The sequence below is a fragment of the Patella vulgata genome, chromosome 1 (assembly GCF_932274485.2).
Source record: "Patella vulgata chromosome 1, xgPatVulg1.2, whole genome shotgun sequence".
Classification (NCBI taxonomy): Eukaryota; Metazoa; Mollusca; class Gastropoda; family Patellidae; genus Patella; species Patella vulgata.
Genome location: NC_065879.2, coordinates 76,377,640 through 76,404,715, shown reverse-complemented (window position 1 = coordinate 76,404,715; position 27,076 = coordinate 76,377,640). Strand labels below are relative to the sequence as shown.

The 27,076-nt window shown below is 37.3% G+C and overlaps 1 long non-coding RNA gene across 1 annotated transcript; it reads right to left on the bottom strand.

Annotated features, from left to right (window-relative positions):
- Positions 1–1,715: 1,715 nt before the first annotated feature.
- Positions 1,716–26,787, bottom strand: LOC126823715 (uncharacterized). Its single transcript, XR_007681273.2, has 2 exons — positions 26,576–26,787; positions 1,716–4,453 (listed from the first exon to the last, which is right to left on the bottom strand). It is a non-coding gene; the product is annotated as an uncharacterized LOC126823715 (long non-coding RNA).
- Positions 26,788–27,076: the final 289 nt, after the last annotated feature.

Below are 27,076 nucleotides of genomic sequence, written 5' to 3'. Positions count from 1 at the left end.
CAACTGGTCAGATATTCATGTAGTGGAGGCCATCGAAAGTATAAAGATAGGTTGCCAGGCAGCAAAACATACGCCCACAGCAGCTAAATTAACAAGGGTTGTAACATATTTATTTCTTTATAGGTAATTAGGGGCATTTAATAGACAATTTCATACAGATGACATTATAATTTTCGTCGTTTGAGGGTTCACAAGGTTCTAAAAACTAAAATAAGGGCCATAACACAGGCTTTTTAAATTTTACTAATTCAAATAATGCATAAAAATTCCATACAGATCGGATGATAACTTTTGTCGTTCGAACGTTCACAAGGTTCAACAAAATGAAACAAGGGTCATAACTCTAGAAGTAATTGATGGAAATTGCTTACATTTAATAGGCTTCTTCATTTACCTAATTTAAATGATGCCTATGAATTTCATACAGATTGTGTGATAACTTTTGTCGTTCGAGCGTTCACAAGATTCAACAAAGTGAAACAGGGGCCATTACTCTAGATGTAATTAACGGAAATTTGCTGAAACTCAATAGGCTTGTTCGTTTTACTAATTTAAACCATACATATAAATTTCATACAGATCGAATAATTACGTTTGTCGTCAGAGCATTCACAAGGTACAACAAAGTGAAACAAGGGCCATAACTCACGGCGTAATTAACGGAAATTGCTGAAATTCAATATGATTCTTTGTTTTACTAATTTAAATGATGCATATAAATTTCATACAGATCGTTTGATCACTTTTGTCGTTAGAGCGTTCACAAGGTGCAACAAAGTGAAACAAGGGCCATAATGCACGGCATAATTAATGGAAATTTGCTGAAACTCAATAGGCTTGTTCGTTTTACTAATTTAAGCCATACATATAAATTTTAAACAGATTGGATGATAACTGTTAACATTAGAGCATTCACAGGGTACAACAAAGTGAAACAAGGACCATAACTCACGGCGTAATTAACGGAAATTGCTGAAATTCAATATAATTTTTTGTTTTACTAATTTAAATGATGCATATAAATTTCATACAGATCGGTTGATAACTTTTGTCGTTAGAGCGTTCACAAGGTGCAACAAAGTGAAACACGGGCCATAACTCTAGATGTAATTAAGGGCCATAACTCCAGAAGAAATTAAGTGAAGTTATTGAAATTAAATAAGCTTCTTCATCTCACTAATGCAAACAACATATATGAATTTCAAAAATGTAGTCTGAGAGTGTTCACAAGAAATTGTGGACGTTGGACGGACAGACGGACGGGGGCGACGGCAATATACGACCACATTTCCATGTGGGCTTATAAAAACTAAAGGAAATATAGATCTGTATATTAATCAGATTGATATTAAAGCTGTCAGTTGCATTTTTAAAATAACTATCCATTTTTTTTACCACTTACTCCAGGATAAAATGGGACTTAGTGTCCTAATTTTCTGCACCGACTAGGCTAATGAAGACTGGCATACGACAAACAGTTTGCTATGTGGGATATTTTGTCCGGACAGCGACGCTACGAATTCCAACTTTCAGTAGTCCTTTACGTGCATCCGAACGACTAGACACTGTTCCATACGGCGCCCGCCGTCATGCACTGACAAGGGGAAAGCAAGGCAAAAACAACAACAAAAAGAAAAACCCAAAATACTACTCATAGTGTGTTTTGGGAATGATCTTGTAATGCCAATTGCAGTGCAAAACAACAAAGATAGTAATTAGATATATTATTTGTTTTAATTAAATTAAAAGTTTAACACCAAATTATTCTTAGATATTTTTAAAAAAATCAATTTGGCTAGTTTCAAACTTCGAAAACTTTCTTTATAAATATGGTTCTCCTTTTGCAACTGTTAGCGATCTTGCTACAAGCCTGCAATGAATTGTTCATTTAAAGGCGGTGATGCGGGGTCTTTAAAAAACAAAACAACAGATACTGATTACCAGGCAACGAAATACACGCCTGCTGCAGCTTATACGTCATCCGGGAAGTTCATAGAAGTTATCACATTGTGTTATATTCAATGTCAATTATATGATGATAACTTTAGCCTCGAGAGCCACCACAAGGCTTTTTTCAATCTGATCAGGCAACAGCCAACAACTGTGAAAATAATGATTAAATATTGACTTCTAAACATAAACACCGCGTGTAAAATTCAAGTCATTTGGACAATTGCGGGCGACGAAATTAAATGTGGGCGTCAAAAATATACACACTCATTTCACAGAAGAAATAGTTGATCTCTGCTCGATAGCCATATTTTGATACTCGTTAAGTGTTTCGCAGGTGATGGAAATTAAAGTCTAAACACCCACATAAATACCCCCCCCCCCCGAGCATTTTGAAAATTAGATTGGATCTTGTGCATTCTGATGTAAATTTTGAGCGAGTAAACTAAAACAGATATATTGAATATTATTTGTATCAGTACATAATTTTCATTGGCTAATGTCTCATATGGAAGAGAACACTGTTATTTAAACATTCTTTACGTGAAATGAAATGAAATGAAATGGGTTTAACGTCCTACTGTTCTGCACCGAACTGGGCTAATGAAGACGGGCATACGCCATACAGTGTGCTATGAGGGAAATTTTGCCCGAACAGCGGCACTACGACCTACTCTTATAACTAATTCCAACTGTCAAGGGATCTTTTACGTGCACGCCACTGTGTACACGGGACCTCGGTTTTTCGTCCCATCCGAACGACTAGATAGCTGTCCTTGTCAGGCCCTCCGTCCTGTATCACTGACAAGAGGGAACCACGCCGGAAAATCTGGATGAACTTTCTCGGCCAAAGCAGGGATCGAACACCCGACCTCCAGGCTAGCGAGCCAGCGTCTTACCCACTTAGCCACGTGACCCCCATTCTTTACGGTTCCTGTCGCCTTGCAAAGGACAACGTAGAGAATTAATTGGCTGTTGGAATTAGATATAAGAGTTATAGGACGTACGTAGCGCCGCTGGCGGTTCATAATTCCCCTCATACCATCTTCATTAGTCCAGTTGCAACAGAATAGAAGGACGTTAAACCCCATTTCATTTATCCTTTCGTCTTCTCTGCGATATCACTTTTGTGGCAGCAGACGTTAAAGAACTAAGGTACTACCACTATTCCAGTTCGTCGTGTAGACTAATAAAACGAAACGAAATAGGATCATGGTTTTAATCAGATTGTGATTACCTGTTAAATGTATTAATACTTTATAAGCTAAAACACACAAATGCATTTACTATACCATTAACGCACGAATTTAGCATATCCATTATTTAATACTTTATGGAAAGCTAAAACACACAAAATGCATTCGCCATATTATTAAATTACAAAACATTTGCTACTCAGTTTGGTTTATCACATTATGGGCTGCACACTTGATCATTGGACAAATACATTTTTATACTAAATATGCCCGTTCACGTTATAGCCACGAATATGTTAATTATTGTCTTATAGGCCTTCGAGGGTCTAGTATTTTGAATTTGTCGATAAGTTCCATAATCTAAATCCGTCCATCCCGTTTTTGAAACGGCGAAATTGGTATTGTCTTTTTCTTTAGACTTGATCTAGCGGCGACTTTCTTTGGCGCCTCATCTTTCCTATGACTGAATTCTTTTTCAAGTTGAACTCGAATGTCTTTTCTTTTTTGAACTTCATAGTTATTCCTAGGCTTACTTAGAAAATCGAAGACAGTTTCTTCGCGAACTCTGCCAGTGAACGGATCCATATAGGTTGCCCTAGAAGCACTTTTGATTCGGTTTTTGCTTACAGAATCTGTCTCATCGGAAATACTGTTTCGCGATAACTGTCTATGTGGAATGCTTAATCGCGAACTAACCTGTGTTGTTCCTACTTTCACTTTGGTTAGAGAAGGTGGTTCTGTTCCACTCGGCATATCTGGCGATCTTTGTCCATTAGTTTGGATAGGCGGCATCACCAGGTCTGGCGAATACTGGAATTGATGGTTGTCTCCCCATGGTGTTACTGGTGATTTACTTTCTGTAGATCGCGAGTCAGAAATAGCGGGCGAGAGTGTTCCATTCGGACTCGAACCGCTGCTCCAGTGATTAGAAATCGCATTAGGTGATCCGAGTGCGAAATTATTGGGCCCCGTACTGGACAATCTAAGCTTGTGCCCTTGGGAATTCAAACCGGTTGGCCTTGCCTTTTGTGAGGCTTGCTTTTGCTTAAAAAGTTGAGATTCTTTATCGAACGTTCGACTGATTACATTTTTAGCGCGTTCGTGCACACGTAATTCTCTCATATGTTTATTGTCAATTCGAACATTATCGCGTATCAGACCATCGTCGTATTCGGCTCTTTTGATTTTAGCTCGACCAACATCGAGAGCACCGACACTTTTTTTGTTCATTTTGTTAATATTCTAAGCTATTAAGTCAATGAAAAGATTCCACGTTTTTACATGGCGAAGTACTGGTTCTTGTCAATCTGAAAAGACAGAAAGGAACCAATTTAAATATAAAAGATGATGTTTTAAAAAAAAAAAAAATAAATAAATAAAAATAAATGTGGCTTAACCCACCAATATTCCACAGAAACTGTGCTAAAAAATACGGTCATGTAGCATGCTATGAGGGTAATTTCATCCCGTCAACAGCGTTTCCTCCTACACTTCATCGAATTATGTCAAGGATTCTTTTACGTGCACACCAGCTGTCAAGAATTCCTTAACGTGCTGGGGGTCACGATGGCTAAGTGGGTAAGACGCTGGCTCGCTAGTCTGGAGGTCGGGTGTTCGATCCCTGCATTGGCCGAGAAAGTTCATCCAGCTTTTCCGGTGTGATGCAGGACGGAGGGCCTAACAAGGACAGCTGTCTAGTTGTTCAGATGAGACGAAAAACCGAGGTCCCGTGTAGACATTTGGTGCACGTAATAGATCTCTTGACCGTTGGAATTCGATATAAGAGTAGGCCGAAGTGCCGCTGTCCGGGCAAAATTTCCCTCATACTCATAGCACACCGTATGGCGTATGCCCGTCTTCATTAGCCCAGTTCGGATCAAAACAGTAGGACGTTAAACCCCATTTCATTTCATTTCATTTACGTGCACGCCCAGTTCGGATCAAAACAGTAGGACGTTAAACCCCATTTCATTCCAATTACGTGCACGCCAACTGTCAACGATTCCTTTATATTACGTCAACGCCAACTATCAACAATTCCTTTACGTGCACGCCAACTATCAAGGATTCCTTTACGTCCACGCCAACTGCCAAGGAATCCTTACGTGCAAGCAAACTATCAAGGATTTCTTTACGTCCACACAAACTATTAATAATTCCTTTACGTGCACGCAAACTATCAAGGATTCATATACGTGTACGCCAACTATCAAGAATCCCGTTAGGTGCACGCCGACGTTATTTTTGTGCCATCCGAACGACAAGATTCAGTTTCTTAACACTAAGCATTCGTGTTTGGCCGCAGTTCACAATAATGTTAGGTTCTATATTATTAATCGCGAGACCGCCACCACCACCCCCTTTTTCCGCCCCGTTTGACACCTGGGAACCAGTGCTTAAAAGTACAATCTGAAATTGTTTTTAAATGTCAATCTTAATTAAAAATATTTTTACAGCAATGCAATTAATATTGAACAAGAGACTAGTATAAAAATCTTCAAGTGGCATTTAGCGATTGGGAAACACATTAACAGAACACAGTTTTTATGGGAAACAATCACTGGTTTATTCTAAAAGCACGAGGTTTCGACAAGTATCCTCTTATCGTTATCAAGCACAATAACGATAAGGGGATACTTGTCGAAACCTCGTGCTTTTAGAATAAAACTAGTGGTTGTTTCCCCATAAAAACTGTGTTCTGTTAAGAGACTAGTACTTTAAAGTATAATTTTGTACACGGTTTGTATATATAGCAACGTATAAGTGTTATGGTGACCTATGTGATAAAACGATAACATATAATTTTAATGACAGATTTAGTTGTCAACACCTATATATAATAGATTAAAGTAGATAAAATCTCTACAGAACTGCACCCTAGTATAGCCACAATGGAAGTTATTCAGGTTCGAACACATAAATATCAGGCTTACAAATTTGAAAGTCCCATATACAAAACGATTTTAAAAGCGTAACTATGATTGTAGCAAACTCTATAGGTAGACAAATAATGAACAAAGAAACTGCGCCCTGTAAATTTTATAATAGGCAGTGTAGTGTTTCATGTCGATGTTTTAAAGGCTCTTCAAAATATTAAAGTCCTATTAATGCTGGTTATCCCTTTGGCTGTCAATTTTCGTTTACCGTTATTAGTCAAAAGCAGAGGGGAGTGGGGGGGGGGCGCACCACATACAAACAATTACACAAGATAAACTCACGGACCTGATACAATATATAGACACCACAAACAACAAACGCGCATAAAAGATCAAGTAGATGGGTCCAGGGGCTAGTCTACCCGGGCATGTAGTGATACAGACTTCACTCAAAAAGAAAAAAAAAACAAAACAAAAAACAAAAATAAGTAAGGGAAGCAACTCAAGAAACAGGAAAGTATTTCCCAAAGGTTGTATCATACCGGTGTGAGTCTTGATCGGCTACAAGAAACCTCAGTGTAAGTATATAGAAATAAAAAAAAACCTTTATAACTAACCAGTTTTCGTGAAATGTAGTAAAAAGGCCAAGTAAAATTAAATGGCTTATGTAGATTCGACAATTCGACAGTTCTAGCGTTTTATCTGGCATTAAGGGCGAAAACCTGACTACAACTTCGAAAAATAAGCTGTAATGGTTATAATTAATTAATAAAATTGAGAATAAATATAGATGCTCCATTGCACAAATTTTTAATTATCGGAATAATAAGTCTCAATAATCGCTTCGTGAAAAGTACACATTGCCTTATGTTTTAAATACCATTAAAGGGCACACTATTATTATTAAAACCTAAAAGTTATATAGACTTTATGACCACTAAAAAATAAAATAAAACAGTAAAAGAAGTCTAAGGGTCGTGGTTTCCATTACCCGCTTGTACGTGACAAGGAATATGGTCACTTGCAGTGGCCTCGTGAGTTTTCAGCAGGTACCTACCCACTTTGGCATCTTCATTGTGCTAGAGTACATAAGACTTTACAATTTAGAGAGGGAATATGAATATTGCTCTTCTGGCGTACGCAGATTTTACTCATGTTAAATTGCATCCCAAATTAAATAATGCACCTGTTCGTGATTCTACTAGCGACAAAAAACTCTCTTTGACACGAATTTGTTAAAAGCAATTTACAACCCTATTTTAAATGCATTATAAACGTGCCAGATATTTGTCAAGATCTGTGCAATTTGCACATATCAATCCCATGGTAAGTACCTTATTAATAGTTGAAGACTTGCAATATGTACAGCTATAGTATTTAATAGCGTATAATAAATTATCAAAGATTATATACGTGGTGTCGTTTAAACAGTGTTCAAATATTTGTTCAGGTTGAATAGAGAATTTCACACCCCACTTGTAAAATTATTTATTTAGAAGTACCAGGCTGTCACCTTTATGCAAATAAAAAATAGATTTAAAGACCAGTGCACTTTGCCAAAAAATCACAAGGATCGGGCCATTAATGTACATATACCTATATCATAGGCGACGAAGGCGTAAGGAAATGGATACATTTTACCGGGTAGTAAATATGATGTTACGACTAAAGTATCCGTAATTATTATTTCTATAGTTATTTGTGCTGTGCGAATGTAGACTTGTGCCCGGACAGTGACTTTTCCCACACACTCAGATCAGTTATATGCGCGGTTTTTTTTCGTGTAACCATACATTTCTATCTCAGTCATGTGAGTACAATTGCATTAACTGTGGAAATAATTCAATCTGATTAAAACACAGATCCTATTTCGTTTCGTTTTTATAGTTAGGCTACTTGTCTTTACTACACTAGGGCCTGGAAGAGTTGTTATCATTGATGTGCTCTGAATGATGTGAGCAATTAGCCAATGAAACGGTCGGCTACGGCGAGCTTTAGGTGTGTTTTGCACGGAATTGTGGGTAATCCACTAGCAACATCAATGCTGATTGGTTAATCAAATGTCTGACGTCATAGGGTCAAAAGCCGCTCGTATGACCTCTGACGCGACTTATCGCTACAACCGATCAGATCTTCATGTAGTGTAGGCCATTGAAAGTATAAAAAACGAAACGAAAAATAGATCTGTATTTTAATCAGATTGGTATGGTGACTGTTAGCGGCCATTCAAATGTCATCTAAATCGTCGCCTTATGAAGAAGGCGACAAGTCGTGTTGGCGGGTTGATTTTGTCGACTTGTCGACTTGGACTTATTCACAACCCGACAAGTCGACAAGTCGACAAAATACAATTATTTCGACTTGTCGTGCGGCGACTTGTAGCCTCGGAAGTTAATCTGTGCGCATGCAAGTTATCCAATCAGAAAATGCGCAAGCTCGAGTTTGACTTCCGAGGCGACAAATCCGCACGACAAGTCGAAATAATTGTATTTTGTCGACTTGTAAATAACTTGAGGACGACAAGTCGACAAGTCGACATAACTGACCCGACAACGCGACAAAATGAAGGCGACGATTGTCGACTCAATTCTTCGACTTGTTGACTTGTTTGTCGGGTTGTGAATAAGTCGAAGGCGACAAGTCGACAGAATTGACCCGACAAGTCGACGAAATGAAGTCGACGATCGTCGGGTTATTTTGTCGTGTTGGCGAGTTGATTGTGTCGACTTGTCAACTTGTCGCCTTCGAATTATTCACAACCCGAAAAGTCGACAAAATACAATTATTTCGACTTGTCGTGTGGCGACTTGTCGCCTCGGAAGTTAATCTGTGCGCATGCAAGTTATCCAATCAGCAAATACGCAAGCTCGAGTTTGACTTCCGAGGCGACAAATCGCCGCACGACAAGTCGACATAATTGTATTATGTCGACTTGTCGGGTTCTGAATTAGTGGAAGGCGACAAGTCGACAAGTCTACAGAATTGACAAGACAAGTCGGCGAAATGAAGGCGACGATCGTTGGGTTATTTTGTCGTGTTGGTGGGTTCATTTTGTCGACTTGTCGACTTGTCGCCTTCTTCACAAGGCGACGATTTAGATTCATTTGAATGGCCGCTAACAGCCACCATAGATTGGAAATAATTTGATATTTTCAGATAATGCAAATGATGCACACTCAACCAAAAAATAAATGTAATAATTTAGAATAATATGATAATGCACAAAAACAATCCAGGCTCTTTGTAGAGTTAGGTAAAAACTCCTTGAAAACCATAGAATATGTATGCGACTCTTAAATTGGTATGTCTTCAATTTTGCATACAATCGAACTTGAGCCTGTGCTGTATTTTTTGAACTAAAACATTAGATAGTAATGTTTAGAAATCTATTTATTTTCAGCCCAAGAATTTAAGGACGGGGTAATATAACAATTGAGGTTACGTTCGGAGTTTGTATATGAAACGTTTTATAATAAGATACAAACCCGTACTGCACATACCATTCTGGCAATACATACAGTGAATAAAAAACCTATTTTCTTCATTATTATACAATACACAATGCCGCCAAAAGTTCTAGAAACCATTGAACTGTACATGAATAACCGGGACACGGCAAATTTAGTGCGCAAAGTTCCCGCACTAACATGTGAACTTAAACAATAGTCCCACTATTTTCAGTGCATGAAATAATCCAACTGCTGAAATTTGCAATGAATGATCAACCTCTGAAATGTGCCGGATCACCCCCATTTTGTGCAAAGAAGGTGTGGCGGAGCGAATTTTCGAACACACAGCGGCGCCCTATATACTCGTATATGATTTCCTTGCTGTCCCCACGGGAGCCACTCCTGAGAAGTTAAGACCGAACTTGAAAAATCCAGATGAATTTTCGAAACGAGACTTACTAGACTATGGCCGAGATATTGCACGTGTTGACGACAGTACAGGAACATTTATTTCTATTCTTTTTCAGCATCGCAAATTCAGGGATCTTGTTCTCAGTCAATAAAATGGTTGTATTCATAAAAAAATTGCTCAATTTAAGTTTTCATAAATATGTTTTCGATAATATACCCGTGTTGCGGTTTAAAAACATATATTGATGTAAAAGGAGTGTACATGTATATAAAGTGTTTTATATTCAATTTTTGAATTTTATTGTAATTTCTGATTAAAGATACATTATGGGAGATTCGATTACGAGCTGACAGTTCTCACTATAATAGTTAAAAACTAGATAATGTAAAGGCAATTTGCTAAAATTTCATTCAAATTGATCCACTATGAACCGAGAACTAAGCGATCGAAATTTCCGCCTAGCCTCGATCATCATTACTAAAGTCAGTAGGATAAACAGCATAGTCTCGATTATCCATTTAATCGTTAAATCGTGAGAGAAAGTTATGCAGTAAATCGTCTCATAATCCACTAAAGATCGCAGACTAGCGATGCCATCTAGAGTTGATTATGGTATGGATAGGTTAATTAATGTCTAATTAATAATTTTGATAACATTTCAGGCCTAAAGAAAGGCCTGCAATAGACAGATTTAGCTCTTAAATAATGTATGTTTAATAATGTTCGGTGAAATACGAAAACATTCTTAATTGAACGGGAGTCGTTTGCAGCTGTTTAGTCCATATTTTTACTATTTTTATTTTTTCGTTTGTGAATCAGCCATTTTTAATTACTATCGCATTGTCTTCTGGGATATGATTTCTTTGTCCATTACAAATGGCACTCTAAACCATTATGCCAATAGAGTACACGACGTCGTGTACTGATGTTCCCCGTGTATTAAATATTGAATATTCGGATCCCATATTTTCACGGTAAGATAGCTACATCAATATTGAATTGAAATGGACCAATATTGAATTTCGAATATTATGGAAAATATTGAGTTAGGTGTGTAGCTCCTTTAAATAAAAACCAAACTCGGTACCGAGCGAAGCGTGTGCCATCGGTATACTTACGCATGTTCTTAATCCTTTTTATACAATTCACATATTTCTATTATTCAAACATCAGTTCTGAAAGTCTACATACACAGTTTAAAGGCATTTACACCAAATCACAATTCAAATAGATTCTAGAAGACTTAATAAGTTCTCAAAGGGTTCTAACTCAATGACTATCCATCATGTCGATCGAGTTCTTGTTAGCTGTGTCGGTTCATGTGAAGTCAAAGTGTTGTGTTATAAATATAAAGCCCCGGTGATAAGGTTTAGGCTATTAAATATGGATTGTATATTATGAATAATGTATGCTAGTATAGCTGTCTGTTAACCTCGTGTTTAAATCAACTTATATTATACTTATACCACAATAAAGATATACTCGAATTATTTATACAGTATTAATAAGCCAGGTTTCGCTCTCTCTGATATTTACCAGAATCGTGCGTGTCTTATATAAATAATAAGTACAGGACGACCACATCACACACAAATGAAATGAAATGTGGTTTAACGTCCTACTGTTTTGCTCCCGAACTGGGCTAATGAAGACGGGCACACGCCATACAGTGTGTTATAAGGGAAATTTTGCCCGGGCAGCGGCGCTACGGCCTACTCTTATATCGAATTCCAACTGCCAAGGAATCTTTTACGTGCACGCCAATTTGTACACGGGACCTCGGTTTGTCGTCCCATCCGAACGACTAGACAGCTGTCCTTGTCAGGCCCTCCGTCCTGCATCACTGACAAGGGAAAACCACGCCGGAAAATCGTGAACTTTCTCGGCCAATGCAGGGATCGAACACCCGACCTCCAGGCTAGCGAGCCAGCGTCTTACCCACTTAGCCACGTGATCCCCCATCACACACAAATAAAAACCACAAGACAAACCTGCGGATAACACACACAAACTACACACACAGCACGCAATGAACAACAAACTTATCTATCAAATCTAGGACGTTAAATCCCCACTTTATTTCCTTTTATCTATCAATGAAGTGAATGAACCCAGAGGCCATTCGTAAGCGTCCACTGCGCTGTGCAGCCATGGGCCTGTAATGATACAAGCAGGTTTCACTCAAAATGAAAAAAAAAACCAACAAAAAACAGCTTAAAATAAAGCAGAATAAAAGACGCAACAGAAATGACTTTGGGTGTCTGTAATGCCGTTTCTTGACGGAGATAATCTGCAAAACACAGAAACAAAAACCAAACGACAAACCAGCGGACATGACCACCTAGGTACACCGACATTACTATAGTAATAAAGGGTATCGTCTAGTTTTAAAAAGGTATTGGAATGGAGACCTGTTTTATTCGAATATAATCTAGTGCAAAAAAAAACCAATAAAGAATATAAAGCACAATGCAGTTAACGCACATTATCCGCTCAGTTGCCATTAAAAACGGTATAGCTTTTCATCACAGGCACTTGAAGGGATTAAAATAAAACTTCTTACTACTGCTTGACTATATAGTATATAGCCTATAATATATAGTCAAGCAATAGTAAGAAGCCTATAATATATAGCCAAGCAGTAGTAAGAAGTTTTTTTTTAATCCCTTCAGGTGCCTGTGCTTTTCAACGGCAATTTTATTCATTAGTCTGCTAGTTCACTGGAAAGCTAATCAGAAGCTATTTTGACTGTTTTTACTTCGCGCGCCCTCATTTATTCATTCCTTCATTCATTTATTCATTCATAAACCATGTAAACGCCGTCATTTGAATGCGGATCTTGTTTACGTCTACATTAAAGAACCACTCTGTTTTTACGCAAAACATGTCGCTGGAATCCCGAATAGCACGAAAATCTAGCGATAAACCCATTCATCCATTCTGTCAATTTTCGAATGTCATATTCGGCACATAATCGGCAAATGGTGAATATCAAACACAAAAATCGCCGCGGAATATGACATAAAAGTAACAAATAGCTAATAGACCATTCCTCTAATATCTTATACCGAAGTCTCTTGTAATGTTGAATAATGGGGAGGTGACAGAAATTGAAATGGACCGAATTAGGACTGATGTATTTTGATTGAATGGATATTAAACCGGCATTAGCACGCTGGAGGACATAGTCGGTAAAAAATTTATTTAAAGATACATTATGTAAGATTTAGATAATGAACTAGCCATTCTTGTTATGCTAGTTCGAAAGTACATGATGTAAAATGAATAATTTGAAAATTTCATTCAAATTACTCTATTGCAAGCGAAGATATTAGCCTTTGAAGGTTTGACAGACGTGTGAAATAATTTCAACCACCGTACTGGTTGATCGAAGCTAAGTCTCCATATTTGATTAAATCAAAGTATCGCTGAACCATTCTAATCTATTTAATATCGGAGAAATCTGATGCCATCGAGAGTTGATTTAGGCCTGGATCAGTTAATTAATGTCTAATTAATACTTTAGAAAACATTTCAGGCCTAAAGAAAGACCTGCAATAGGCAGATTTAGCTCTTGCATAATGCATGTTTAATGTGAAATTTTACTATTTAATGACATCTGGTATATTCAAAGTAGCGCCATATTTCAAATGAGATTTTGTGAACATATGAACGAATTAACTGCCAATTTACGATTCGTACTGAATTTGGTTGTTATCAAAGAACACTTGTGAAAAATTTAGTAATGCTGTAAGTAATTTAGTTTTAGGATTTACGACAGCTAGGTGAGTCCAAGGTTTTTTTTCAAAATTAATTATATTTAATTAGAGTGTTAATGCTTCTTCAAGTTGCCATCTATTTGACTACTATCAAACTTTAACCTTTTTTTACCAAAAGAAAAAAAAACTAAAACAGGACCTTTTAACGGTTAAAATATTGACGAAGGAAAGCAATAAATTGTTATTTTGTAACAATTAAATACCATTTGTTACTTATACTAACATTTCGTATAATGATTTAACAATATTAACGCATAAAGATTGGTTTAAAAACCTTGGACGGTAAAAGTGTTCGAAACAGTCGTGTAGAATGGACAATAAAGGTCTATTTGACAATAACTATATTGTCCATTAACAACCTGTGCTGAATTGAGTACAAAGACTGAAAATACACAGTATAATATTGTATCGACAACCCGAATAACAAAATATTTATTGTAATACGACATGCAGTATAAGAATAACCTATCGGTTTGTACCCTATATGTCTGGCACGTGTATTTTGTTTTTTTTTATATAATATTATGGCCGATTTAACACGCACTAAACAGTGTTTGTGTAGTTCCCCGGGGGGGGGGGGGGTATTAGGCCCGCTCGGTTTAGAATTTAAATAAAATATTTAATATATCCATAAAATATACTCAACAAAATCGTTTGGAGTATTTAGCGATCATACTGGATGTTTTCAAGTGTCTTACGAAAAAACAATAAATATTTTATTTCGATTTGTGTTCAAAATTAACCCCTTTTTGTCTCCAAACAATCCGTCAATGGAGAGGACAGGTGGCACATGGGACTCGACAGTTTGCCATTCCAACTGCCTAAAACAGATGTTTTTGTAAATATATGTTTCTTTGCTTAAATTGTAGGCCAATATCTCCCCAGGAATATATATCTTGTGCCACGTCCTTGTATTGCTTGTCCTGTCTGTGTTTTGTTGTGTAGTTTTCCTGCGTTGTCTATTTTATTACAATATAATTTTAAAATCTCACCCCAAATAGTGAATTCGACTTGAAATTGAGCGGTTTTTCAATATCGCTCAAACTACTTCTTAGGGCGAGTTAAAAGAAATTCCAATCATTCTTAAACTATGATTCAATACAGAGATAATATATTACTGGCAGTTTATTGTTTTAAGATTAATATAATATAATTTATATACAATTGATAAGTATATTGGGTCAACTTTATAACAGTTATCTACATGATTTATATAGTCTCGTAACTGGACATACTTAACCAAGGAGCCGCCTGATTTTTCGAGCCCGGCTCGGGTGTGTCAGTGACAACGCCTATACAGTATACGTGACAGACCGGATAGTGTGAAGTTCTAGCTACAGTCTAGTTCACATATTTGTGTAAATTACGGTTTAATATGAGGAGACATCGGGTTCGCTGCCGGTGTTGGCCGAGAAAGTTCCTAGGTTCCTCCTTGTCAGTGGTGCAGGACGGGGTGTGTGTGTGTGTGTGGTTCGGGGGGGGGGGGCAAGGTACAATGTAAAGTCAGTCGTCCAGTGTTCATTTTGGCGTGTACGTAACAGAGCCATTCACTTATACTAGTATACTTTATGGCGTGTGCTCGTCTTCATGGGACGTTAAACCCCATTTCGTTTCATTTCTTGCTAGCAACTCCCTAGTTAGATAACAGAAAGGGGTTTTTTTTTCGGTTTTTTTTCGTCGCGTTATAAAAAATCAAGATTAATTATTGAAAATGTTGAACTAAAATAGACGATAAAAATCAGTTGAAATCTTCAAGTCTGGCACGCCATATTGCATGATAAAAATTGTCAAACTTAATAATAGTTTAAATTAAACTCGCATCAATTGATGTCAGAGGATCGATTTCAGAATCTGCCTTGCCCGAACCCTAACCGTAGTTCACTGCACAAATACATTATTATTTTGAAAAATTAAATGAAATTCGCGTAAATCACCAACAGCTCGACCCAATTTAACACTTTATTTTGATAATCAAAAAGGGAGAGCCCCTTTAAATACGTTTCCAATTTGTTTAGCCATTAGCCTTCGTTTTGAGTAAATGTTAAGCGCTCGATGTGGTTTCGTATATTTTGAGTTGCGTGTCTGATGTATTCTAAGTGATATTATTCAAGCCAGGATTCGTTTTAATTGATTGTAAATAATACAAGAACTGGAAGATAAAGTCTATCGTAAACCCCCCAACACCATCACGCAATTGACATCACGTAAGGTCACAGGCCATATCAAATTGGGACTTTTTTTAGGATGGGAGATAGAAAGAGAATTGGGGTTTTAACGTCCACTCGACACTAGCTAGGTCATTTCGGTTCAACATGGTTCAATTTTATTTCAATAATTCACTAGCTCGTAGAGGTCTTTAGCAGTGGGATGAAACCGGAGGACCCGGTGAAAATCCACGTGGTTGGACAGACGACCCAAGGCCTAGGCCTTGTCATGTACAAGCGGCAAATCGAAACCACGCTACTTGACTCAATGACAGACCCTATGATCTAACGCGCACGCATTTATCCATTCGGCCACCCAACCCCCTACTTTTTGGGATGGGAATGTTGAATCGGGTTTAGCATTTCTTATTACATGGAAATTGTTATCATCTCTTTTTAATTACGACTTTAATGTGGTAGGGAAACTGGTTCGGACAGTGAAAGTCGGTTTGAAAAATATTTTTTACGTTGTCGCTTCAAGTTCGAATTTGTATGATGCTCTCATTTATTCCCTACTACCCATAAAAGCAGAAACTTCAGGATTAGCACTGTTGAAAGAAAACAGTTTTAGATTTATTAACTCCCTTTAATATCCAATTAAAGTGATATGAAAAATTTGTGTCCCACCTCATCTTTCGGAAATCATACATACATCACTGTGTGACGTTATAAAGGCTGTGTGATTCTTAAAAAATACACACACACACTCACACATACAAAAACACTTTTGAATATTATGGTCTCTAGGGTCGGTAGCCCCAAATTTAAATTACAGAATTTACATAAAAGACACAAAGTGTTCAGAATGTTAGAATGTACACTCTTGAATATTATGTTCTCTAAGGCCACTCGTTAGTACAGAATTTACATAAAAGACACAGTGTTCAGAATTTTAGAATTTATGACTCGATGACTCCTATGTATTGTTTGTTCGCCCGGAACACAACTTGATAACAGTCGGTATCACTTGAAGGGACAGAATATAATTCCTCAAACGAGGCCAATACGAATTTTACAAATTACATAAAAGACACAAAGTGGTCAGAATAATTTATACTCCTCTAATATTGTAAAATTTAATATTTGTTTGTTCGGAACACAGCTTGAGAACACTCAGTACTACTTAATGGGACTAAAGATCATTCGATGAAGCGAGGCCAATACGATTTGTTATCTTTTAATATGGTTGTTATTTATAACATATTTCCGGTGCTGACATTTAAGAGGTTTCCATGGTGACGTTGATATTTGGATTATATTCCTGTAAATTAATTCATCAATCAAATATTTGTGAATATTTAAGGAGATATTCATTTGGCAAAATATTTTTCACGAAAGATAAGTGTTCGATTTCTCATCAAGGTATATTCGTTTAGCATTCAGCCCAGTCTTGTGTAAACAATTCAGGTGTAATTTTATCACGATCATTTATCGGCGATCGCAGTATTAACACACGTCAAAGATCTCAATAAATGGAATTCACACAAGAGTATCTGCTAAGCGGAGTGTTATATGAATGTATATAAACTGATTTACATTTAATCGTTTCTATTTTACTGTAATTTTAATCAGTTGTGTTCGTCGAAATGCGAGAAGAGTCCAAATTGAATGGCAGCCTTTGGCGTCTGGTTATTCCAGTCTACACCGGAAGTATTCTCCTGTGGGATATGTTTAGCCTCGTTCATCGAATTGCCCCATTACAAAAGGCCCTCGAAAGCATTCTGACACGCGATTCGTGTGCCAATATTGAAATTATCATTGTCTTAAAGATACATTATGGGAGATTTTTATAGAGAGTTGGCCATTCTTGCTATAACAGTTCAAAAGTAGATGATGAAAGAAGAATATATTGAAAAATTCAGTCAAATTACTTTATTCTGAACATAGTTATCATCGTTGTAATATTTGCCTAGAAATGGTAGCGAAATGTGTCTTCACCTTCGCCGGTCGTTTGATTGACAGGCGTTAACTCCACCTACATATCTCGATTATCAAGTAAAGTTTTCAATGGCATACGGAAACGCTTTACAGCGGCCTCGCTAAGTACACTCTATCATTTAGCCTCGATCTAACTGACGTATTTTCATCAGGTTACCCCTTATCTGATTTAATCAATTAGTGAAATCCTATTTAAATCCGAGTTGTAACCGAGCCATCCGTGGGTCTACAGAGTTGATTTTGGTCTTGTTGTTTAAATAAAGATCTAATTTATAATTTCTATAACATCTGAAGCCTAAATTAAGACTTGCAATAATCAGATTTAGCTCTTGCATAATGCATGTTTAAATATTGGATACCAGAGGCACATTTTTTCACGGGAAGATAACAACATCATTGTTGATTTAAATTGACCAATAAGTCGTGTTTGCAATGTCGAAGACTGGGTGATAGTGAGTTACAGACTTGCCTCCTATAAATTTTATCCTACATGACGTATTATTTGGTTTTATTAGAAATTAATTGAAAATGGCGGGGTAGTTTTGTAATAGTCACAGAGAAATTGGGTTTAACGTCCACTCGACACAAACTAGGTAGTTTCGGGACTAACAATTTCATTTCAATAATTCGTTTGCGCATAGGTGTCTTTAACAGTGGGATGAAACCGGAGGACCCGGAGAAAACCCACGAGGTTGGACAGGCGACCCCCCTCCTTGTTACGTACAACCTGGGAATCGAAACCACGCCACTTGACTCAATGACACCCTTATGATACAACGCGCACGCGCTAACCATTCGGCCACCCATTCCCCCGTAGGTCACTTCGCACTCTCGAATACGAGTTAGTCATGGGTAGCGTCTCTGCGATGACATGAAATATTCAGAATGAATCTAAGAACCCACAAACCGTGTTCACTGTAGTGTTACCACATTGCCACGCAGCGATGGATACTGCTCACTCGGCAAGCCTCGGCAGATTCAGGTAGCCTACATCTAGCCTCGGCTGTATGACAGTAAGTAATATGTACCTACGCCTATACATTTGCGATGCGGCACCGGTTTACTTATAAGGGAAACTTGCACGCGTTTAGAAAGAACTTCTCAAAATTGCGTCGTTCGAAGAGTGTGTAGAATTTTCAGTGCAATTTTGTCCTTGTATAAAGAAAATCGGATAACCTTGAAAGAAAAAAAGCTTCAAACTTTGAAAATTTTGTAAGATAAAACATTCTTCAAATACGTCGTCATCAATGACGTCATTGGTCATCATGGACAACGCCATTGTAATCCGGGAACTTGAAAGTAGTTCTAATGGCGGACTTTGTCATACAGCCGAGATTAGATGTAGGGTACTGGAATCTGTTGAGGTTTGCCGAGTGGGATACTGCTATTAGCTGACTAACCATGACGTTAAACCTAGGCTAAGAATGCACAAAAATGTTAGAAGCTAAATTTACCGTACCTTAGAAGAGCATTATCCAGTAAATCAAAAATGTATCCACAGCACTTCGCCGAACTTAAGGTATTTAATGACATTGCACAGTACCGTGACCTATTGAAATTAATGAGCTTTTTGTATCGCAATTTAACGATCATTGATTGACTCTTGGCCTTTGTCACCCTGTGTAGTCTAACGCACTTCTGGCAAGGATAATATTTTGACTTCCTTTTCGTGTCAAAAACCAGTAAACAAATACAGTACTGTTCAGCCACACAGTAAAAAATATCGTGCGTACAATTTAACACTCTATCGGTAATATTCTGGGGCCGTTTGCTCAAACCTAAGTTATTTTAACGATCCGTTAAACTCTAACGGATCATTGTCTTGCTAACGTGTCGTTTGTTAACGGTCCGTTAAATTTCTTTTGCTGGAAAGTCAATGGCATTATCCGTTAGCTAACGGACTGATTAAAGTTAATCCAAGAGAAGACTGTTTGTTCATTGGCTGAATTTAAAATTTTAAAATGCAGTATACATGTATAACAACTTCATAAAGTTAGTATTAACAAGAAACTGAAGATGGTGGGGAAAATGTGCAGTCTGTTCACAAAATTTGACTAAAGACAAAAATAAATTACTGTAGAATTTACTGCAGAAAACACTATAAAAAAAACTATAGAAATTTTAGCATAAATCTGTAGGAGAAATTAAATTTCGGGATTTGCATCACGGAAACTGTAGAATATTTGGGGCCCTTATTTCATACAGGTCCACAAAATTCTGTAGAATACCATAGAATTCCATCCTATAGAAAATGGAATAGCCCCACCATCGGCAAACCTTCTAGAATCTTCTATAGAAAATTACACTATGATATAAGGGTATACTTCGATTGACAGCCGACTAATGCCATCGTTAAACAGATAGCAGAGCCCAACACCTCCGTTAAATATAACGGCAAGTTAACGCCATGTTAAAGTTAACGGGGCTTCCAGCAAAAGACTTTCTCTCCTTTAAAGATAACGACCCATTAACTCCATGTTAACGAGTCGTTAAAAGTTAACGGAGCTTTGAACAGCCGTCCCCTGAGCAATTATGTATTTTCTCTTTCTTTAATGTACTGTTCGACCAAGTGTGTTGCATTCGAGCTAACGTTATACTGTACATCAAGACGGCAGTATGCCACCGGAACAAACGTCTCCTCAAAACCATATTTCTGTCAATTTGAGGCTAATTTACGGCCAATGATTCATATTTTCAGCTATCCAATCCTATGGAAAGAAATTTTTCCCGGGCAGCGGTGTTAACAGACCTGATAATCTATACGGCACTATGGATTATTTTTAAAAGTTTACCGTGTAACAGGTAATGCTGATATAGTGGGCGGTAGTTACAATCGATTTTGCAGTGCTCTATTCTACAGATACAAATTGCCGTTACAATTGTATGATCAAGAATAATTTCCCTCTGGTATTATTAGTGAATATAGGTTTTTGTCATGAAAGTAAAGCCTTGCTAGAGAGGTTCAGCTCGTACATGTCGGACAGTAACCCAAGGATTTCTGCCGGTGGTACAGGGCATCCCACGGGGTCTAAGCAGCGCTTGTGTTCTCTTCCCCTTTCCTATGGACATTTCATTTGAAGTTTTATTTATCGGCTGTTTTCGAACGGAGCTGGATGAAATCGATAGAGATATTCTTTTGAACACTCCCAAAGCAAGAAGAAACTTTGATTTCAGCCTTTGGCCGATAAAACGGCCCTTGACCCGAACTTGATGGAGCTCGTTGGAAACCGCGGGTTCTTTCCAGACATAATCGAAAGTGTTACAATTATTAAGAGCTTGCGTGTTTTAATATGGTGCACACCGATGGAGTGATTGTAGTCTTCGAGCATGAAAAGATAAGTCAAGAAAAAGAAACAACAATAAGTGAGAAAGTCATATGAAATAAATTTGTCATCCTTTAATAACATTATTCGTCCGTTTATCGGTTCAGAAATCATGAGGAGATTGTAGTGTTTGTGTTTCGCATTACTGTAGACATTCAAAGCCACCCAGACGAAATGAATTAAATGTCTCATTTTAACCAGATTGTCCCGTCACTGAAGGTATTTAGAATTTTCTTGAAGAGTGCCTCTGAATACGACTTGATACAGTGGATTGTTACAAATTAAAAAGTTACGTCCAATTTATGCAATTAAGAAGATTAGTCAATAAATTCCCGAATTAGGTCAAAGATCTTCGCACGCTTGTGTGTAATTGGATGGCATGACCTAAATGTACCATGCCGATTATTGATTTGGACGAACGTCAATTACAATCGATCGTGTTATTATGATCGAACATGCACTTTATACTGATTACTATTGAACGATCAGTTATTGTATTTCTAATTAACAATAACAAATCATTGTCTGTATTACAGGTAGCTTCAATCTACGATACGTCGTCGGTCCTGGTCTATTTATTGAAAGGTCGATCACTAGGTTTGTTTTTGTGCCGATCAACACGAACATATTTATTTCTTGTATGTAAGATTATCTCAAAGTTAATCCGAAATCCGCGTAAGAAAATAAAATCCGAGATTTGGAATAGTGCAAGAAATGAAATGAAATGGGGTTTAACGTCGTACTGTTAATGGTTCTCTTACGTGCACGCCAATGTGTACACAGAACCTTGGTTTTTCGTCCCACCTGAATGATTGATTATACGTTCTACCTTGCCACTTTCTCCGCCCTGTACCACTGACAAAGGGGGGGGGGGGCACGCCGGCAAATCCCTATGAACACCTGGATCCAACACGGACTTCCAGATTAGAGAGCCAACGTCTTACTCACTGTGCCACCGGGGCTCCCTTTTAGTACACGAAGTGCCTTCAATGTTTTTGAAAATTGCCGTGCTTATTCTTTGGACACTTGGGCATCTACTGACGGACTTATTTTTTTACAATTCCAAAATGGCTGCGATGACGTCATGCTCGGTTCCTGGTGCATAATATAGTACTCTCGTACTAGTTTTAATTGAATGTCAAGGAATGTTCTAACAGGTCGGCGAGTACCAACTTGTAAAATCGTTTAAGGATTAGAATTAAGGATTAGTAGCGTACCTAAACAGATCACATAGCAAACATTTTAGGTAACTTTATTATCATATCTGTAAGTCGGTGATAATGTAAGCAAACTCAAGAACATTGAATTTAAAAGGTATCTTATCTGGATCGGGAATTTAAAATGGCTGACACAATACTTGATATTTGATTCAACATTTTGGTTGTATCTAAGATAGTTTGAAGTAGATTTATTAAAATTTAACTTCAAAATATGGCCTGCAAATGAAAACTTAACCGTTGTCAATTGAATCTACATTCTAACACTCTTTAAAGTGTATATTTTAGCCGATTGCGATTGGCATTTTTGATAGATGGGTTGCTGGGGAAACTAAACTACCGATTGTGTTCCGAATGGAAACATCCTATTCGTACGGGGATTTTATCCTTGACTAATGAACAGTGATGGTTCACAGTGGGATTGAGAACCCGTGGTTTTCTCAAGGCTCGATTACAGTGCTTTGATTGCAATTCCCCAAAACCTGTGTGCAAAACTCAAAAAAAATTCAAAATACCGCCGCCAGAATAATGACAAAGAACACAAAAGTACTCCCACATATCTCTTGGTTACATTAGTTACCCATAGAAGCCCGGCTAACTTTCAAGATTCTAACATTGGTTTATATGTGTCAACACGATCTTTCCCCATCTTACCTCACGGATAGCATTGAGTCATATCATTAAGTCATAACCAAAATCGACCACTTCGCTCACAAAATAAGTTCTCATTGGTTGTGAACTGAAATCCTACGGGGATAAAGCCTTCAGTGTCTGTGGACCGATCTTTGGAATAACTTACCATTGGGGATACAGAGTTCTCAAATATGAGCTGCGTTTAAATCCGAACTCAAACCCCATTTATTATCAAGATTAGCTATTATCTTCCTTGCGCTTAGAACATGCAATATAGATGGAGTGAGCGCAATCATAAATGCACATTATTATTATTACTTTTCAGAATCCTCGAAGTTTACTTAGTGTTTTTGGTGGCGGGGGGGGGGGGGGGATTGTTAGCGCGTGTGCGTTGTATCATAAGGTCTGGCATTGAGTCAACTTGCGTGGTTTGTAGTTTTACTACAAGCATAATCCTACTATAGAAAATGGCGTCGTCGTTCACTAAGTAACCATCAGGATTGGATTAACATGAGTATATCTCTGTATTTGACAATTGAATATAATGATTACAAAGACTACATAATTTACCTCTAAAAGATCTTCACTTAGTTCTGTCCTAGACTTTAGGTAAATATTACTAAAGTATTAATATTCTGTATTGCTATATATGCAAATAGAAACGATAACACTACCCTGTCCAATCATGGACAGGGCGATTATGAACTTCTATCTAGCAAGGTGAAATTAAAGGGCAGCAATCAAACGCGTCAGATTTATCCCAGAGTCTGAAGCTAACAGCATACTCATCCACATTAAAGTCCTGATGTGTCATTTGCATTATTCACTTAAATATCAAATTTATCACGGCTTAATCCACGCTAATATGTACACATTTAATACCAGTGCTAGATAATGTTCTGGATTGGACTCAATCGGGTTTTAAAAAGCCCTATCAATAACTTCTCGCGGGCTTATTGCCTTAGCGAGCAGTATAAATCGATTAAATTTCAATTCCGCATGTCTTTGTCAGTACTGAGCGGAACTCAACCATTTTGGACTGATATTTCTATTAGAGATTCATCTTTCAGAAAATTGTAGTTTGCAAGTGGCTTCTATAGCACTAAAATGACGCATAGGGATTTTAATCTTATGGTAATTAAATTTGTAAATAAATAAATATACAACATCTTCTAATAATTAAGAGAACAAAATGAAAAGGAACAAGGACAAAAACAAAAATAAATATAATTTCCACCATCCTCTCTCTCCCTTTTAAAATTTGTGAATTTCCAGTATAAATAAATAAATAATTTTCACCACTCTCTCTCAAGTTTTTAATTATTATTTTTTCGTACAACATTATGTTTGAACAAAGATAGGGCCTTTTAAAGAAATTATAAATAATGTCAAGTAATTTATTTTAACCCTGTACACTTTCTTTAATTTATCGTGTTCCCACAAAATGTTCTGCTTTTAAATAAAATTGTAATTTATCGCAAATGTAATTGTTTTGTTTTTCCAATATTCAGTTTAAATTTTTTCTAATTCATTTATTTTATTTTTTGTTTGTTCGTTTTTTTTTTTTAAAAAAAAGAGGAATATACTGCCGAAACACGAATAATCAATGAAGAAAGTAGGCGTGTGGTGATCGGCCTTTGAGGGAGACATTGCTTACCTGTAAATTCGACTAGACGTGTATAAATGACAGATTGAAAATATCATATTACATTTGTCAACAACGTGTCACTTATATTTCTCACAAATTGATGTCATTAATTCCCAAACACTCGAAAGATTTAACCCTGAACTCAGGGTCACCAAGCATTTTGTAAATATAAACTCAATTTGAATTCTTAAAACTCAGGCTAATTATCTATCAGAAACTGTGTTGATATTTATTTCCCACCCGATATAAAGTTCATCAATTGACGCTTCTACACAGGCGTACGGGCCTATGGAGTAGAGGGGTGGGGTGGGTTGCAATCAGACCTTCGGGCAGACGGGTAAAGTGAAAAAAAAAATCTAGATGGCACAATAAAGTGCCCAAAATCTAATAAAACACCAATTTTACCTTTCTTTTAACTGAAAACAACAAATTTGTTCTGAATTGTGCGACATTTTGGGGGCATCGATTATTATTTGTGACTGCAGCTGCAACAGTCTGATTGAATGGTTGGAATGCAGGTCGGCATAGGGTGGGGTTTTGGTTGCAAAACAAATGGAAAGCTTAACTCACGGGTCAGAATAGCAGAATAACGCGGTTAAATTTTCAAAATTTTCTTTGGGAGGGCGAGGCCCCCATATCCTGAGACGATTGATTGGAATGGCAGAATAAAGCAGTTAAATTTTCTAAATTTTCTTGGAGAGGGCAAGGCCCCCATACCCTGAGACTTATATTGATTGGAATTCGAGCCAGCCGCCTTAGTTACGCTATATCAGATCACATTGAAGTTGCTGTATTCATGGAATAGCAGAAAAACGTGCTTGCAGCTGTCAAATTTTCTTGGGGTGGTGGTGGTGTTGGGGGTTTTGGGGTTGGGGGAGGGGGGAGGGTCCATACACGGTAAGCTCCGCTTTTTCGCCTCTCGCAGGCGACCGGTACCGCCGTCTGTAACCCGAAATTTTGTCGGGTATATCTGATTCTGCCCCTTAACATCCATCGAGCCCGTACGCCTATGCGCATATACATACCCAAAATGTTATCTTTTATGATTACAGTTTATATTTTAGATTCAATTTGATAAAAAGAGAGATTTGAAAACTATCGATCATCAGATTTGAATATTGAGAGTACGGGAGAAATTACTGTTCGTAGTTCTTGTGTAGAGACGGTAATATGGGGTTAACGTCGATGAGGTCATTTCGAGACCTTATGTTCGTGTGAATAATTTTAACCAGGTAACGGCTTTTCTACGCTCTTCTCCTATAGAATTCTTTTATGCGTATTAGTTATTTGTACACGGAAATAGGGACTCGTTGCTTAAGCATAGATCACTAATTCTTTGAGTAAGAAAGTCCGATTCGTAAGGGCAAAATTTAAGGGAGGATGCGATTTTTTTTAACTATCAGAGCCCGTCTTTGCTTCACGTTATCCCCATGGGCGCTATCACTTAAAACTGCCAAATCCATTGGAATTTAGTGGAGAAGTCATGTGACAGTATTGTCGATTTCAAAGTACTTTAGCGAGTTCGTTAACTGTGTCGATTAGCTGTAAACAATTCTTGTGGTCGAACATGGATGAGAAATCCATGTGATCACCCGATCAAATCGCACAGGGGAGTGATTTGGCGATTTAGGGTAATCGCTTCGGAAATCGATGTCGATGAATTCGCGGATTAGGATAATCAATTTGAATTAGATGGACGTTAAAAATAAAAAATAATGCAAATCACTTTGTCTAATCAGTGGTCGATAAAAACGCCTTAAATTAGCTCATTTATTTTATAAGATGTGCTGATGATATTTTGAATAGCATATAATTCACCATCACCATAAAGAGTTTGCGCCGGTTTCTTAAAGACTATAATGATATTAGGCTAATTAACATTGCTTCTTCAGATTCAAATTCTATCAATCCTTTTGCAGAAATCATTTAATAAAATAAAAAAGTTCTTACCTTTTTACCAAAATAGAGTCTAGAATTGAATTTTCTTTCCGTACGTTCAACTGATGCAAATGGTTATTAATAATATTTTCTCCCAGTATGTCCGTATTTCCTGTGTCCCGACTTCTAGGCTATGCTGTGTAAACACGTGTGAACAGTCAGAGAGTACTGACCAAGTTTCTTGCTGATTCTATATTTATATATTGATAAAGAATCTACTCGACTCACTCAGATCTGTCGATGTCAAGAGCTAGTTTATTTCAGCTTCTTATCAATTACCAAATCTTAAAGGGACAGTATCACAAAACACCAAGAACAGTATTCTGGTGGAAAATTCGACAAAAACGAGAAACGTCTTCTTTAACTCGGTTCGTTCAAATTTCATTGATTAACTATAGTTATATGTACGAATCTCGCTGTGATCTCAGTTTATTGAGCTCGACACGGAAATGTCTTGTTGTAGAAAGAAATTTAGACCCAATTGTGATTGAATCCAACTGCCAATTACGTACT